Genomic DNA, 18,636 nt, shown 5'->3' on the forward strand with positions numbered 1-18,636 from the left:
AAAAAAGGTTGACATTTCCCTAATTGGTCATTATCATCCAAAGCAGGAAAGCAATTCCCAGGCAGACATCAAAATGGCAATATACTTTTTCTGCAAGACAGCACTTTTGACCCTCAGTCAGCTTGCTGGATTCGCAGCCTTCGCGGTGCGAACTGTTGCTTCTCCAGCTTCCTTGTTTGGAAAGCTTCCTCCAAGATGTGGTGTTGCAATCCAAAGCCTTCTTATCTCAAAAATTCTACAAAACTAACAAAATTGTGAAATAACTATTCAAAATAAAATAAATTAAACCTAATTGCATTTATACAAAATAGTGAAAATAAAAGTGTGTAATTACATCAAAACTTGGTAAAAGGGACCAATAAAATGATATAAAAAATAGTACTAATTGGTCCCTAACATGTGTACATTCTGGTTTAAGAAATCTTTATTGGTTTGCTGTTGAGAAGCTATGAAGTTCTCCATCATGATTTCCAAGTTGGATTTCCTAGGAACGTTATTGTTAGGTGTAGATGGGATCGGCTTTTGATATCCCGGAGGTATAGCTGGGGCTTGATTGGGAGCTTGTCCTGGTGCGTATAAAGCATTATTACTCTTATATGAAAAATTAGGATGGTTCTTCCAGTTAGAGTTATAGGTATGCGAGTAGGGATTTCCTTGAGCATAATTCACTTGTTCTGCTTGGATTCCTGTTAGGAGTTGACAATCTGCAGGAGTGTGACCTTGGATTCCACAGACTTTGCAATTTTGAGTTATGGCAACCACGGTGGCTGGAGGTGATACATTCAAACTTTCAATTTTCTGAGCAAGGGCTTCCACTTTTGCATTAACATGATCAAGGCTACTTATCTCGTACATGCCACTTTTCGTTTGAGGTTTTTCTACCATTGTTCGGTCGCTTCCCTACTGATAATGGTTTTGGGCCATGCTTTCGATAAGTTGATAAGCATCGGCGTAAGGTTTATCCATAAGCGCACCACCTGCGGCGGCGTCTATTGTTAATCTTGTGTTGTACAAGAGACCATTATAGAAGGTATGAATTACTAACCAGTCCTCTAAACCATGGTGTGGACAAAGTCTCATCATGTCTTTGTATCTTTCCCATGCTTCGAAAAGAGACTCGTTATCTTTCTGTTTAAATCCATTTATCTGGGCTCTCAACGTAGCTGTTTTGCTTGGAGGAAAATATCGGGCAAGAAAGACTTTCTTCAACTCGTTCCATGTGGTGACTGAGTTGGAAGGAAGAGACTGAAGCCATCTTCTAGCTTTATCTCTTAACGAGAAAGGAAAGAGACGAAGTCGAATTGCCTCTGAAGTGACACCATTAGCTTTAACAGTATCAGCATATTGGACAAATACGGATAAATGAAGGTTTGGATCCTCGGTAGGATTTCCAGAGAATTGATTCTGTTGCACTGCCTGTAGCAGCGAAGGCTTAAGTTCGAAGTTGTTTGCTTCGATTGCGGGTGGAGCAATACTCGAATGCGGCTCATCTTGCGATGGAGCGGCATAATCTCGAAGAGCACGAGCTGGTTCTGCCATCTCGGGTATCGGTGAAGGAAGAAAATTTTTGAGGTCGGGCACTTCGATAGGAGGGAGATTGTTTGTAGCACGATATTCCCGAATTCGTCATAAGACTCGGAGATATAGTTCAATGTCGTTGATTCGTAAGTAAAACGGCTCGCCTTGTGAGCGAGTGTGTGGCATACAAATCAACGAAAGAAAAAAAATGAAAAATAAAATTTGCCTTAGTCTTTACAGGGTAACAGGAGAGTTATGATATCGACTAAATAAAAGTCCCCGACAACGGCGCCAAAAACTTGATCGTGACTTTATGAGTCGAATTGGGGTATTAACTGCAAGTGCACAGTTCTATCGCGTAGTTTTAAAAGATATCAATCCCACAGGGACTTATGAATCGATATACCGTTTTCTAAGGTTACTTCGTAAAGCTAAGGCGGATGATACTTTGATTGTTTGGGGGAAAAGTAAAACTAAAATTAGATCTAAGTTAAATATCAATTAAGCGGATATCGGTATGTAGTTCGTCGTAATTAGGGAATCAAATCTTCGTTGGTTTCTTGGTTTTAAAATAAATCTTTTCAGTAGACACTATTGATTAAAAATCTTATCTCAAACTCTCGCTCTGTTGAATAGACTGTGACTTTATATTAACGTAGCTGTCACTTATTAGTTAAGTCCAAAATCACTTTTTGAAAACAATAGAATCTATAGAAACTCTTTTTATTAAAATAATAACCGTTTAAACACCCTCGTCTCAAACTCTCGCTCTGTTGACTTAGATTATATAATTAAACTTAAATGCTTAACTCTCGTCCTCACATTTAACCTTTAAAAATACTTTTTGAAAAAGATTAGAATTTAATTAACTCTAAAAATTGCTTTCACCCTGATTTAGAATTAATGTCCAATTTACACTGTCCAGTTAAAAACTCAAACTTTCGTTCTATTGATTTTAACTTCTTTATGTCTTTTACTCTCGTACAAAAACTTTGGGATTAACCCTGTAAATTGAGGCCATAAAAAGAGTGACTTTATTTTTAAATGAAATTAAACCAACTTAGTTTCGATTCCTTCATTCCGCTTACTTTACATACCGATATCTAATTTAATTAGCCGGACATGCTAAACAGGTCTAAACAATCATCATGCTTAAATAAAACCATATCAGGCAAACAATATAAATAAACAGCAATGCAGAGCATATATAAATTAAAACAATAAATTAAAGAACCTGAATAATTAATAGCAATCTTGAACACTCCACCACAGACCGGTTGGATTTGTTCTTGAGTTCTTCAATCGGACAGGATAATAAAAGCGAAGGAATAAAATTCTAGGATCTAACGTAAGGTTAGATCTAGTAAAAGATACACAATAGTTTCCGGTGTAGAAACTATTGTGTGAAAAATTAATCTAGTGCTTAAAAGATTGACTGGAAAAGAAAATAAAAATTGCAAATAAAGTAGAAAGCTGTAGAAAAGTAATGCTGTAAAATATGCTTGCACGGCGGAAAGAGACGGGGAGCTTCAGGGTTGGCTAAAAGCAACTATTTATATTAGTCTACTTTGTAACGGTTTCCAAAAGTCCTTTCCGTAAAAATGGTCTTCACGTTCCAAGGGTCAAGCGTAAGAATAGGCTTCAACGTGCCTCTGTTGCGCTTCTGGAGCCTAAAATATAGGAGAGGGGTGTTACGGGCGTTACACCATGTGTTACGCTCGTAACATAAGGTAGTAAGGCGTGACGCTCGTCACAACTTCAGCGCTCCTGGCTTGTAATTGTGGGCTGGGCTTTTGCTTTCCTCATTTTTGCACCCCTTTTTCTTCTTTTTTCACTTTTGCTTCAAATAAATTACCTGAGATAAATAGAAGGAAAAATACCAAGTAATCTCGAATAAAATGAAATAAATCCAAACAAATAATAATATAATTTAATTAAATCGAGTCCAAAAATGTGATATAGTTTCATGTTATCAGCCAAGAAACCTTAAACTTGGGCTTGCCACAGATGGAATGAACCCCTTTGATAATCTGAGTACTAACCATTATTCGTGGCCTATTCTTCTCACAATTTACAACATATCTCATTGGTTGTGCTTGAAGCGCAAATATATGTTGTTAAGTATGATTATTTATGGACCAAAACAACCTAGAAAAGGCATAGATGTTTATTTAAGTCCATTAATTTAATATTTAAGACTTTTATGTGAGGAAGACATTGACATTGATAATGCATATTCCGGTGAAAAATTTAAAATGTGTGTAATGTTATTTTGCACAATCAACGACTTTTCTGCATATGGTGATTTTGGTCGGATACAATGTCAAAGGACATAAAGTGTATCATATATGTGAATCTAAGACATGTTTTCACCAACTTGAGTTTGGAAAAAATGAATATTTACACTGGGCATCAGAAATTTCTAAAACCCAATCATCTTTATCGTAGATTGTGAGAGGCTTTTAAAGAAGAGCATGAGTTCTAAATCGCTCCTGAACCTTTATATGGGGATGAAGTTTATCAACGACAAGAAAATGTTATTATTGTCTTTGTAAAGAATAAAAAAGGTCTCGTTAAGAGAAATATTTGAAAAAAAGAGATCGATGTTCTCTGATCTTCCATATTGGTCAAGCCTTGATGTAAGACAATGTCTTGATGTGATGCATCTGGAGAAAAATGTGGGTGATAGCTTGATATGAACACTTCTAAACACTTCATGCAAGATTAAAGATAGTAATAATTCCTCTTTAGATATGGATGAGATGAGTATACGACAACAATTGGCTTCAAAAGAAGAGGAAAAATAACTTATTTACCCCTGACATGTTACACTCTATCTAAAAAGGAAAATAAAAGTTTTTATGAGTGTTTGCTTGGTATCGAATTTTCCCAATGTTACTCATCAAGTATCAATAAACTTGTATCAATGAAAGATATCAAGTTAATTGGCTTAAAATCTCATGATTGTCATATCTTGATGCAACAACTTCTACCAATGGTTATCTATGGCATCCTTCAAAAAAAAGTATGAGTAACTATAACCAAATTATGCTTATTCTTAAATTTTATATGTAATAGAGTTCTTGATTTCAAAATATTAGATGAATTAGAAGATGAGACTACAATAATCTTTTGTCTATTGGAGATGTATTTTCCTTCATTTTTTGACATTATGGTTCACTTACTTGTTTATCTAGTCAGAGAAATTATATTTTATGGTCCAATTTATTTAAGGTGGATGTATCCAATAAAGTGATAGATGAAGATCTTTACAGGATATACGAAGAATCATCATAGACCAAAAGCTTCGATCATTGAAAGGTATATCACAGAAGAAGCAGTTGAATTTTGTTCAAACTATTTATTGGAAATAGAGTCTATAGGAATTCCAAAGTCTCGTTATGCTGACATATATGAAGTTCAACCTTACATAAATACTCACAAAAAGGTTATGAAGATAAAATATCCCCAAATGAGTGACAAGTGGTTTTGACAGAGCATAACAAGAAATTCATAAGTTGGTTTAATAAAAGGATTTCTAATGATGATTGTGCATCTGAGATAATTAAATGGTTGTTGTACATGCCAAAATTTAATGTGATAACTTGGACTGCATATGACATTTTTAATTTTTCCTTTTATACAAAATCAAAAGATGATCGTAGTACAATGCAAAATAGTGGGGTTATTGTTGAGACTGAATCCATGTATTTCTCTAGTTCAAAAGATAGGAATCTTATATTGGCATCTAGAGCATTCTATGGTGTCATTGAGGAGATTTTGGATATTTATTATGTTATTTTCAAAGTGTATTTATTTAAATGCAATTAGATTACTAATAATAATGGTGTATAAATTGATGAGTTAGGATTCATACAGGCTGACCTTGGTAAGGCAACTTATATGACAGAACCATTCATCATGGCTACTCAAGCAAAATAAGTTTTTTATGTGACAGAACTTTCGAACTTATCTAGGATATGGTCAATTGTTCTCCAAGGAAAATACATTCCTCATAGTGATAAAATTTTTGATATTCCTTCCATTCATTCTTAGCAATATAATTACCTACTTCATTTGAAGAAGTTGATAGAGATGGTGTTCATGTTATTTGTAACGATCATCGAGAAGGCATATGAGAAAATAAACAAGTAAGTATTTTGTATTCATAATTTATTGTAAGTTATAATTTCTAATGTTATTTACTAACAAGTATTATTATTTGAATATATAGGTGTTTAAATTTCTAAGTTATAATTTATTGTAAGTTATAATTTCTAAGGTTATTTACTAAACAAGTTGATAGATACTATTATTTGATGTAATGATGTGTAAATTGTAGGTAATTTTATGTCATTTTGGTTTTGATGTAATATACAAATTTTGTTTCTTAATGCAATTTTGTCTTTGATGAAATATAATTTTTGGTTTGATACGATTCACAAATGGGTGTGTTGTTGTTTTTGGTCTGATATGATTTAGTAAAATTCAGGTTTAAAAATTGGGAATTATTTAAAAAAACAAATAATTTTACAACAGTTGTGTAATACAATTGTTGTTATAGGTAGAGCGCTAATAAACGCCAAAAATGGTGTTGCAGGGTATCGAACCTATGACATATAAATAATTTCCCAATGGTGTTTATAAGTAGCGCACTTTACAGTTTACTACAACAGACAATAGATTATGGTTGTAAACGGTTGAATTGTAATTCCTTGTGTCGAAGCAGGTTGCTCGATAGAACAAGGATGTGTCGAATAACCTAGTGTGTCGAGTTGTATTAGTGTGTCGAAATGTCGAAGCATATTGCTTCATATAGGATTTTGACTTAGGCCTACTTTTAGTAGTGTTAATTATTTTAGGCTTTTATAGTTTTGGGCTTTGGCTTAAGGAGTAAGCTAACCTAAATCTATAAATAGAAGGAGTAACCCATATTCTTATAATCACTCATAACATTGTATTCACAGGATTTTGCAGTTGCAAAGTGAATAAAGAAGTTTTCCACAGGCTGTGGGCAGAGAGAAAACTCTGCAGAAAATATTCTTCTTCTTCTCCAACGCTTTTTTATTTCTTTCTCAATTGTTCTTTTCTTTTCATTGTCATTGCATGGTTGATGACAATCTTGTTCATCAAGATTGATAGAAATTCTCCATAGGTTGAGGTGGATTTCCAACATCTGGTATCTAGAGCTCCGGTTAGAGCGATTCGTGGGAAGAAAATCACGATGGCAATGAATCATCCAAACGGGCATTTTTCAGCGAATCTTCTGATTCTCATGAACAATAATTATGAGAATTGGTGCATGCAGATAAAGGTTGTGTTATGTTATCAAGATCTTTGGGATCTTATGAAGGAGTGAGTAACAACCCTTGCAGATAAAGAATTGAAAAAGAAAGATTATAAAGCTCTCTTTTTAATCCATCCATGTGTTGATCCAGATAAATTTGAAAAGGTTAGTGATGTAGAGTCCGCGAAAGAAGCATGGGAAATTCTGAAGAAGTCGTTTGGAGGGGCGGAGAAGGTGAAAGAGGTAAGGTTACAAACTCAAAAAGGACGTATAATTTCTTCAGATGGAGGATAATGAAAGAATAATTGATTTATTCACTAAGGTTACAAAATTGGTGAATCAAATCAAGGTATGTGAATAAGTGTTGACATCAAGATCTGTTGTTAGAAAGATCTTAAGGTCGTTGGCTCCAAAGTTCGACCATGTGGTAGTAGCCATAGAAGAGTCGAAAGATTTGTCAAAACTGACAAAGGAAGAGCTTTAAGGGACGTTTTAATCTCATGAACAAAGAATGGCTAAAAGAGCTGCAGGAAAGTCGAAGAGTGATGTGGCTTTGCAGGCGCAATCAACAAAAGAAAGGAAAGATAAAGAAAGCTGGAATTGCAACAAAGGAAGAGGAGGTTATAACAATTCGACTGGTCGAAATCAGCAAGAAGGAAACTGGTCGAATCAGAGAAAACCCTGTAACCAAGGCAACCAAGGAGTTGGTGTTGCAGGTGGAGGAATATGTGGTGGTCGAAAGCCAGACAATAGTCAAATTCAGTGTTATAATTGTCAGAAGCATGGTCACTATTCTAGTGATTGTCCAGAAAAGCAGAAGAATCAAGAAACTGATGCAAAACTGGCGAAACATGAAGAAGAAGAGATGTTGTTGATGGTTACAATGAGAGACGAAGATAGATTCAAGGACCATTGGTACTTGGGCTCAGGATGTTCATCACACATGTCTGGAAGGAAAGATTGGTTTATCAACATAAAGCCCTCAATGAAGAACATGGTGAAATTTGCAAATGACAATACTCTAGCAACTGAAGGTGTTGGTGATGTTCTGATTATGAGGAAAGATGGAAAGAGGCCAGTAATTTAAAATGTGTTATACATACCATGAATGAAGAGCAATTTGCTCAGCATAGGACAATTAGTCGAAAACAACTACAAGGTGTCGATCAAAGACAAGATGATGAGAGTTCTTGACTCAAATGGAAGGTTGATCTTGAATGCTTTAATGTCTCATAATAGAACCTTCAAGATTAAGCTTAATGTGATGGAGCATAAGTGCCTTGCAACAGAAGTCAACAAAGATGAATGGATATGGAATTATAGACTTGGCCATCTCAATTTCAAAGACATCAGAGATTTGAAGAGAAGAAATATGGTTTCAGGATTACCAGAAATCGACATTCCAAACGAAATGTGTGAAGAACGTGTGCATGTGAAGCAGCCCAAGAACAACTTCAGTAAGGATGCAGGAAGCAGGTGGAAGGCAGTTCTTAAAGTCATATACTCTTATGTATATGGTCCTATCCAGGTGGATTCGATTAGAGGTAATAGATACTTTGTTACATTCATAGATGATTTCAGTCGAAAACTGTGGGCTTACCTAATCAAGAAGAAAAGTCAAGTGAATGAGGTATTTGCTAAGTTTAAATCTATGGTCAAAAAACAAAGTGGTCGAAAGCTCCAGATTTTGAGGACTGATGATGGTGGAGAATATGTGTCGAAATACTTTGACGTATTATGTGTGAAATAAGGGATTATGCATGAGGTGGTGTCATCCTACACTCCACAACATAATAGAGCCGCATAAAGGAAGAATAGAACCATCATGAATATGGTGAGAAGTATGTTAAAAGGCAAGCATCTACCCAAAGAATTATGGGGAGAAGCTGTGTCAACTGCAACATATATCCTGAATAGATGTCCGATGAAGAAGCTAGAAGGAATCACACCAGAAGAATATTGGTTTGATGTCAAGTCTAGCTTAAGTCACCTTAAGATGTTTGGATCTATAACACATATACATGTGCCAGATCATTTGAGAGAAAATTTGATGAGAAGTCGAGTTAGATGATCCTGATAGGATATCATTCAACTGGAGGATACAAGTTGTTCGACCGAGTGAACAAGCAAGTGGTGATCAGCAAGGATGTGATCATAGATGAGCTTAAGGAATGGGATTGGACTGAGAATGTTAAGTAGGATTAAGTGAGAATCTTATGTGATGAACCAGCTAGTGAAGTTGAAAGAGAAGTTCGATAAGAAGTCAAAGGTGAAGCAGGCCCAAGCATACCTCAAAGAACAAGACACATGCCTACAAGGTTGCAAGAATATCTGATTACATCAGATGATGTGGTCAATGAAGAATGTGAGCTAGTACACTATGCTTTCTACGCAGATGTACAACCAGTCAATGCAACTAAGGAATTGAAAGATTCAAAGTGGGTGAAAGCAATGAACGAAGATCTTGAGTCAATCAAAGTCAACAACACTTGGTCACTTGTCGAATTTCCCCAAGACAAGAAGGAACTCGATGTGAAGTGGGTATACAAGGTGAAGTTGAATCCCAAAGGAGAAGTGACTCGACACAAGGCAAGACTTGTAGCGAAAGAATTTCTTTAAAAAGAAGGAATCGACTTCGACGAAGATTTTGCACCTGTTGTTAGGATCAAAACAACTTGGTTGGTTATTGGTCTAGAAAATATGAACAACTGGAAGATGTGTCAGATGGATGTGAAATGTGCATTCCTGAATGGCCCCTTAGTAGAAGAAGTTTATGTTGCACAACTAGTTGGGTTTGTGAAACAAGGCGAAGAAAGAAAGGTGCACAGGCTGCATAAAGCCCTGTACGGACTTAAATAAGCTCCAAGAGCTTGGAACAAGAAGATAAATGGATTTCTAATGGAGAAGGACTTTGTGAAGCACACAATTGAAGAAGGAGTATATTCAAGAAGAAATAAGAATGAATTGCTTATACCATGTCTCTATGTCGATGACTTGTTGATAATAGGTAGTTGCAAGAAGGAGATCAAATACTTAAAAGGTGATCTCAACAAGGAATTTGAAATGTCAGATCTGGGTGACATTTCATATTTCCTTGGCATTGAATTCTACAAGAGTGGTAGAGGTTTGATTATGCATCAAAGAAGGTATGCAGGAGAAATACTCAAGAGATTTGAGATGCAAGATTGCAACCCAACTTCGACTCTAGCTAAGCCCAAATTACAACTATCGAAAGATTCAGATGAAGATGATGTCGACCCAACCCAATATAGAAGACTTATTGGGTCACTTCGATACCTTTGTCACGTAAGGCCAGACTTAGCATACAGTGTAGGTATGGTTAGTAGATTCATGCATAAGTCAGTGGTATCACATCTAGATATGGCAAAAAGGATATTAAGGTATCTGAAATGAGCTCTCGATTATGGCATTTATTTACCTGTAGCTAATGAAAGAAAAGAATGCAAACTAGTAGGATACACTGACTCAAGTTGGCATAGTGATGTTGAGGATCGAAAATCCACAAATTGCTATGTGTTTATGCTAGGTGGTGCACCAGTTGCTTGGAGTTCGAGAAAGGAGCCAGTAGTGGCATTATCATCGTGTGAAGCAGAATACATAGTTGTTTCCCTTTGTGCATGTTAAGCAATGTGGATGGTGAATCTGGTCAAAGAGATAACAATGAAAAGTCATGGAGCAATTATCATGAAGATCAATAACATGTAAGCTATCAATCTAGTGAAGAATACGATAGCACATGGTTGAAGCAAGCACATCGAAATGAGGTTCCAATATCTTCGAGAGCATGTAACAAATAGGAAGATGAATTTGGAACACTGTAGAACTGAGAATCAGATTGCAGACATCATGATGAAGGAGTGCATGTCGAAGTGTTTAGAAGACTAAGATCTATGATGAATGTAGATATCTTAAACACAATGAATTAGGTGGTGTGTTGAATTGTAATTCCTTGTATTGAAGCAGGTTGCTCGACAGAACAAGGATGTGTCAAATAACCTAGTGTGTCGAGTTATATTAGTTTGTCGAAGTGTCAAAGCATGTTGTTTCAGACAGGGTTTTGATTTAGGTATATTTTTAGTAGTGTTAACTATTTTGGGCTTTTATCGTTTTGGGTTTTGCCTTAGGGAGCAAGCTAACCTAAATCTATAAATAGAGGAAGTAACACATATTCTTATAATAACTCATAACATTGTATTCACAGGATTTTGCAGTTGCAAAGTGAATAAAGAAGTTTTCCACAAGTTGTGGGCAGAGAGAAAACTTTGCAGAAAATATTCTTCTTCTTCTCCAACATTTTTTTCTTTATTTCTCAATCGTTCTTTTCTTTTCATTATCATTGAGTGATTGATAACAATCTTGTTCATCAAGATTGATAGAAATTTTTCATAGGTTGAGATGGATTTCTAACATAAACTACACACTTACAATCACATCTTACCTCACCACGGTTTATCAACCGTAATGGTATCCCTTTTCCAACCATGGTGAAATATCTTTTTCATAGTAGTATATCTATCGTAAAATTTAAATAAATCCTATTGCATTAAGAAAGGAAAGTTTGAGGAAGACGCTAATGAGATGACCATTGTACATACCATGATAGTCGGGGCACAACATGCCTTGCAATACAATAGGCAGGGGAATAACCGAGGGGCCAGATATGCATAATAGTTGACTTTTTCTTTGTATTTTGATTATAACAGTTTAATAATCAGTATCAGAATTTGTATTTTGTGAATAATAATTTTTGGTTATGTGATAATAAATGAGGTATGGTGGTAACATTCTTACCACGATTTTGACTTAATATATGGTATTCTAATTGAATGACAAATGACTATGATTTAATTAAATAACATTTATGTATACTTTGTATATAAGGTTTATTAAAACATGTCAAAATTTTAAGAAGCTTACTGCCAAGTAACTTACTGTCTTGATGCTAGTTCTAGATTTTGTTATTCGAACTCACGCCTAGATTTATCCAGAGATTAATATCTGAATTGATTTTGGAGAAAAGAGGGTACAAGTCATTTTGTTGTTAGGTAGGTACATTTAAATTTCAATCTCTGGATGTTGCGAAGAACGTTTTTGAATTTTATAAGGATGGGTGATAACTCCATTGGGTGAGAAGAGCAATCCCAAAATATACAGTTGTCATAACAGGGTCCAATAATGTTAAACTAGTTGAGGATATTTAATCCTGACACCCCCTATCTTGACCTGGCACCCCCACATATTTCCATAATTCCCATGTTACCCTCTTCAAATTTTTATCAAAATATTCGGATGAAAAATATGGTAGAATAATCAAAATATCCTATAGTAATTAAAATACCTGGTAGTGTATTGAAATTTTTTTAGTGTATCAGATATTTCAAAAATACGATATGTTGTAGGGAATATCGATCTTTTTTAAAAGTACCTATCTTTACCGGATTTTTTTATACAGTTGAAAAACCCGGTAGTTCAACAAGTACCTCTTTTTTTTTTTTTAAATTCGTTACTTACCAGATTTTTGGTGGATCAGTGAGAAATATGGTAGTGTTAATTGAGTTTTAATTAAATGGTTGAGATTTTACCGACAGTTTTGTATGAATGTGATTGCACCAACTGTTTTCTGTGGTCCAGAATGAATCCAAAGTTGTATAAATAGGGATCACGTGTTGTTAAGAAAAACATCTTACAATCTCTCAGATTTTGTTCAAGGCAGAATTATACTTCAACGGGGTAAAACCTCATGTAGTGTTTCGGCTCCCGCAAGGCACCACATTGTAAGTTAAGTAGCGCCTAAGAGGGGGGTGAATTAGGATCTTTGAACTCCTTTTCCGGTTTATGAAAAACTTTGTTCTTTCTTTTCTGGTTATGTTAAGCGATGAACGGTAAAGTACAAAAAGATAAAGAACACGAAGAAATATCCTGGTTCCCCTCACAGATCGAGAGTACTCCAGTCCCCTTTCAATATGAAAGAGATTTCACTATCTGTTATGACTTGTACACGACATACACAATCACCAAGAACAACCTCTTGTGATTCACCAAGTTGATATGAGAATAATCCTCTCAAACTCAACTCTCTTGCTTCCAACAATCTTGGACAGCAAGGTGTTTACAAAACACATAATCTTATTTTTTTTAACAACTCTAAAAATAAGATATGGATTACAACAATGGATTGAATGTAAAGTTTGTAGTATAATGATCACTCAAAGTGATATATCAATTTGCTTGATCTTCTCTTCCAATGAAAATAATTCACAACACAAAAATATTAGATTGCTCAAGAATTTTCTATTTTGAATGATATGAAAATATGCAGAAAAATCTTGAATGAAGATTTAAAACAATAAGTGTGAATTCTGAAAATTCTAAGAGATTGATTGGAAGGGGTGAAATTTGAATTTGAAAGATCATGTATTTATATGCACATAACACCTCAAATGAAACATGGTAATGTTATGAAAGAATCATGAACAATTGTCAAAGATGAAATGAAAAGATTCCATGAAATGGTGCATGAAGAGGTGTATGAACAGCCACTGATTTTTCAGAAACGCACAGAGGTAAATCTATTTACATGATGGATAAATCGATTACCCTGTTGCAACGTTTAAAATTTTTCAAAATCTTTCAATGGTAAATCGATTACCCTAAGAGGTAAATCGATTTACCTAGTTAAAAAACTTAAAATTTCGCTTCTGGAAATGTAATGCTCCAGTGGTAAATCGATTTCCCTAAGTGGTAAATTGATTTACCTAAGTGAAAAAATTAATTTTTGCTTTTAAAAAATATGTAAGCTTCAGTGGTAAATCGATTTCGCTTATAGGTAAATCGAATTACTCAGTTTGAAAATGAAAAATATGATTCTAAGACATTTTCCATGCACTATGAAAAGTTATGCAATAGCCATATGAATACTTGAGCATCTAAGACTTTAGCGAAGGTAAGTATTCTCATTATACCTTCTTGAAATGAAAAGCTTAACTTCTTGAATCAAGATGCTTTATCATAGAATAAAATCTTTGCCTTCTTGTTGCTTGGAGATTTGTCTTCATCGAAAACATTCATCATAAAGAAGCTTGACTTCACATTCTCCCCCTTTTTGATGATGACAAATAATCCTCTTTGATGCGTGCAATTTCTGGAAACGAAAATTTCTCCCCCTGAGATGTATAACTTGTAACAACCTAATTTTAGTATTCATTTCTTATATTATTATTATTATATTTTATTTTATTTATTTGGAGTGTTAATTAATTAATTGGTTGTTAGGTAGTATAATAAATAATTATATTAATTAACTTAGTGTGTATGTTGTGTTGGTTTAATTTATTTGAACTAAATAGAGATATTATAATACTAGGTCTTATTGGGCCTAATAATTAAATTAGAGGTATCATTCTTTAAGCCCAAATATAATACTATAAAAGTAAGAGGTAGGAGAGTGAGAAGTAGGATTCATTTGATCATTGACGGCAACAGAGAAAGAAAAGAGGAAAAGTAAGGAGAAGAGGGGAAGAACAAGAGAGAAGCTAAGGTTTTCAGAAAATTGAAGAGGTAAGGGGGAGAATCCTTATTATTATGGGTTAGTATGATTGGGTCAATGGGTAGAGATATGTTTACGTTGAAATCCCTAAATTTCATGGTTTTGGAATCGTTAGGTTTTGATGAGTATTCTTGATTTGTGGTGATTTAATTGTGTTAAAACTGTAAATTAACTTTATATACTTAGAGTATTGTATGAGTTATAATTTTCTGAGCGTTTGGCTTTTTACGGAATCGAAATCGGAGGTCCGAAAGTCCTCCAACGATGAAAAATGCAGAAAATTCTGCATTCTGTTTTGTGTTAATCGGTTAACCAAAAGCGTTAACCGGTTACTTGTTAAAATCTGCACAGAAAGTCCATTCTGTTTTGCGTTAACCGGTTAACCAAAACCGTTAACCGGTTAACACTGTTGAAAATCTGCCAGGAAGTGCATTCTGTTTCGCGTTAACCGGTTACCTAAAAGCGTTAACCGGTTAACACTGTTGAAAAATGAAAAATTGAGACTTTAAAGGCTGTATTCAGTTTGAAACGAAATCTAAGTGTGCGTATTTGGTAATTAGCCTATATTTGTGAATGATATATTGTTATAAATGTGTATATGTACCATTGGTGGATAATTCATAGAGTTGAATTATGGTGATATATGGAATGTTAAGATGGTAGAGATGATCTTAATTGCATACGTGTTGGTATTTGTACATTTATTCATGGCATGGTCCGCTTCATGGTGGAAGCGGTGAAACTGTGGGTTCACATGGTAATAGAAGTTGATCCTTGAATGGAAATAGGCGTAGCAGACGTTGATCCTTAATTGGAAATAGACGTAGTGGCTTTGATCTTGTCCGGATCGGAAGCGTGGCTTGAATTCTAGATATTGAATCGGAAAGCAGTGAAACGTTGGGTTCACATTGAGGTACCACATGCATAGAGTCACATGTCTTGCATTGAGTCACATTAGAGTTATGTGATAATTGAGTGTATGCATTGTTGTGATTGTGAGGTGTGTATGAGATATGGTAATTGAATTTGGTGATGTTTGGATACATAACTTGGTAAAATATGTGATTATGTGATAATTGTAGTTATGTGTATATTTGGGAATATAGTATTGGATTTTAATATTATACTCCTTGAGTTTTGATGGATGTTTGAAACGTGTGAAATACATGTTGGTTAATATTATTGACATGGTGATACAAGGTGTGATGAATTCCGTCAATTGTTGATTTAATCATTGAGCTTTATTATACTTCTTCATAATGATTTGAATTCTCACCCTTCTGTTTGAATGTTGCCTTTACATGGGCATCGTGCAGATATTCAAGAGTAGTATTGCTGAAGTAAGTGGACGGTAGCTCACTCGAGATTTAGCCGGAGAGTTTCCGTATTTTGGTTATAGACTAGGTAGTGAGTCAATGCTCTGGTCATGTAACACTGGGTAGATTAGTAGTATTGAACTCATATCTTATTTGGATATGCATTATGTTATCACTTGTGAACATGTTTAATTGCTATTGTCGTTTGAGAGGCCATAGTGCCAAATATTCTGGATATGGTTTTATTTTATCTTGAGGAGATTATTGAGAGATGATCATGGTATGTGACATGGATCATTTTATGAAATACATGAGTATTCATTATTTTCCGCTGCGAACGCATATTCTTGAATATTCATGATAATTGAAATATGTTATTTGAAATGACCAGGTGTATTGTATATTGATGATGAATGATGTTTGGTTTTTGAAAGCTTTTAGTTTTTGAAAACGTCGATGTGACGCCCTTTTGTTTATATGCGTGCTTATTCACTTTGATTAAATGTTAAGTATTTTGGGGTAGAAAAAGGGGTGTTACATAACTCCCCCTAAATTTGAGAAGCTTATGATCATGTTGACTTGATCATCTTGAAGGAGATTTGTATCATTTGTACCTTAGGAAATTCACAAGCATACAAGCATAATTCATCTTGAAGGAGATTTGTATCATTTGTACCTTAGGAAATTCACAAGCATACAAGCATAATTCATAACACCTTTCTCCCCTTTTGACATTATCAAAAAGAAGGGAAAGATGGGTGAAAGATAATCACATGACAAATATAAAATAGAATATACAACATAACTTGTAAAAATACCCTCAAGAGGTTAGAAAGCACAAAAAGAGAAAAGTTTCAGGGGTAAATCGATTTACATCATGGGTAAATCGATTTACCTAGTTCAAAATATGCCAAACACGAAAAAAACAATGCTACTGTTTTATGGGTAAATCGATTTACATCATGGGTAAATCGATTTACTCAGTGCCAAATATGCCAAATACAAAAACCAGTGCTATTGTTTTATGTGTAAATCGATTTACTCAGTGAAAAAAGCTAAAAAACACATATTTTTAACAAAGATTCATGCAAGAGACACCCAATGAATCATGTAAAAAGAAAGGAGTAGAAGTGGAGATCCATGAAATAAATTGCAAATGTAAATAGATGAGTTGGAAATGTATGTGCACCTTTGATTATTGATATGTTTTTGCCAAATTATATGTCACATTCATCTAGAATCCCAAGTTCCTATCGAATTTTGTAAAATGGTTCTCGCGCCAAAGGTTTTGTGAAGATGTCGGCAAGTTGATTATGAGTATCCACAAATGTGACTTCGACATCTCCTTGAAGCACGTGGTCACGAAGAAAGTGATGTCGAATGTCAATATGTTTGGTTCTTGAGTGCATGACCGAATTCTTTGTAATGTTTATCGCACTTGTGTTGTCACAACGAAGAGGAATGCATCCAAGATCGAATCCGTAGTCATGAAGTTGTTGCTTAAGCCAAAGTATTTGAGCGCAGCAGCTACCTGCAGCTATGTATTCTGCTTCGGCAGTGCTTAGAGAAACACATGCTTGTTTCTTGCAAGCCCATGAAACTAATGCATTTCCAAGGATGTGACATGTACCACTAGTACTTTTTCGATCATTTTTACATCCTGCATAGTCAGCGTCAGAATAACCAACTAAATTGTAAATACTACCTTTAGGATACCATAGGCCGACATTTGTTGTTCCCTTGAGATATTTCATAATTCTCTTAACAGCGGTGAGATATGATTGTCGGAACGCGAAAAACAACAGGCAGAAAAAGACAAAACAAACAGAGCCGCCACCGTGCGTTATTTATCCTAAAGGAGGGAAAGGAAACGCTCGAAGTAAACCTGGAAAGGAATGGTCTTACGACCGGAGATTACAAGGTACGGGAGTCGGTTACGCAAGGGGAAGGTGTTAGCACCCCTCACGTCCATCGTACTCGACGAGATCCACGCTCAAGAGAATAGAATAAGGTTGCTGATAAACTGCTCAAAGAATGCACACACACTGGAATAAAACACAGATGGAAGAAGACGGAGGAAGCGGACACGGCAGGATATCGCATGCTGGGCCTATGTAGTTTGTTAGAAACAAACATCAGAGTCGACGTAGTTCGGGGAAATGGGAAACGGGCTCGCTAGGATATCGCATCCTATGCCTACGTATCTCATCTGGAATGAGAATCAGAGCTACCATAGTTCGGCTAACGCACGCCGAAACAAAACACACGCAAAGACGCTGAGACGTCAAAAGAAACTCGCAAATGGAAATAGACTGCCAATGGCTGGTCTTACGTCCGACTCCGAACAACAAACACAAATAAGGAAACGGAATGCCAATGGCTGGTCTTACATCCGACTCCAACACATACCAAAAGGTTATCAAACAGACAAGCTAATAGGGAGTCTGGCACTCGAGCCTAATAGCTGTCAAGCAAACACCAAGAAGACGCTGAGACGTCAGAAGAAACAAAGATGTTGAACACACAAACTAAAAGGGAGTCGGGAACTCGGACCTAATAGCTGTCAAGCAAAACACACACAAAAAAGAAAAAGGGTGCCCGGAGAGATCTCGCTCGATCTCCTGCCTACGTACCTCATCTGGTATGAGGATCAGGGCGACGTAGTTCCCCTTAACAGGGGAGAAACTTTCTCCTAACCAGAGACCGGGGAATAACAAACTAAAAGGGAGACTGACTCGAGCCTAATAGTTGTCATGTAATCCACAATAGTCCTAGGTTGAGGTATCTAAACAGATCCTAACTCGCACAGGAAGCAAGTTGAAACAGTAAATAAATAGCAAGTAAACATCACAGGTGAACCGGTATCACACACTATATGCAAACAAGCAGCTCATACAAGGTTGGGCTTTAGTCAAGGGGTCATATCAACCTCGACAAACAAGCCAACA

The 18,636-nt window shown here is 35.5% G+C and overlaps 1 non-coding gene across 1 annotated transcript; it reads left to right on the top strand.

The window, feature by feature from the left end:
- Positions 1-1,054: 1,054 nt before the first annotated feature.
- LOC127125104 (small nucleolar RNA R71) lies at positions 1,055-1,161 on the top strand. The gene has a single exon (XR_007804564.1). It is a non-coding gene; the product is annotated as a small nucleolar RNA R71 (small nucleolar RNA).
- Positions 1,162-18,636: the final 17,475 nt, after the last annotated feature.

Source organism: Lathyrus oleraceus, chromosome 2 (genome assembly GCF_024323335.1).
Source record: "Lathyrus oleraceus cultivar Zhongwan6 chromosome 2, CAAS_Psat_ZW6_1.0, whole genome shotgun sequence".
NCBI classification, from domain to species: domain Eukaryota; kingdom Viridiplantae; phylum Streptophyta; class Magnoliopsida; order Fabales; family Fabaceae; genus Lathyrus; species Lathyrus oleraceus.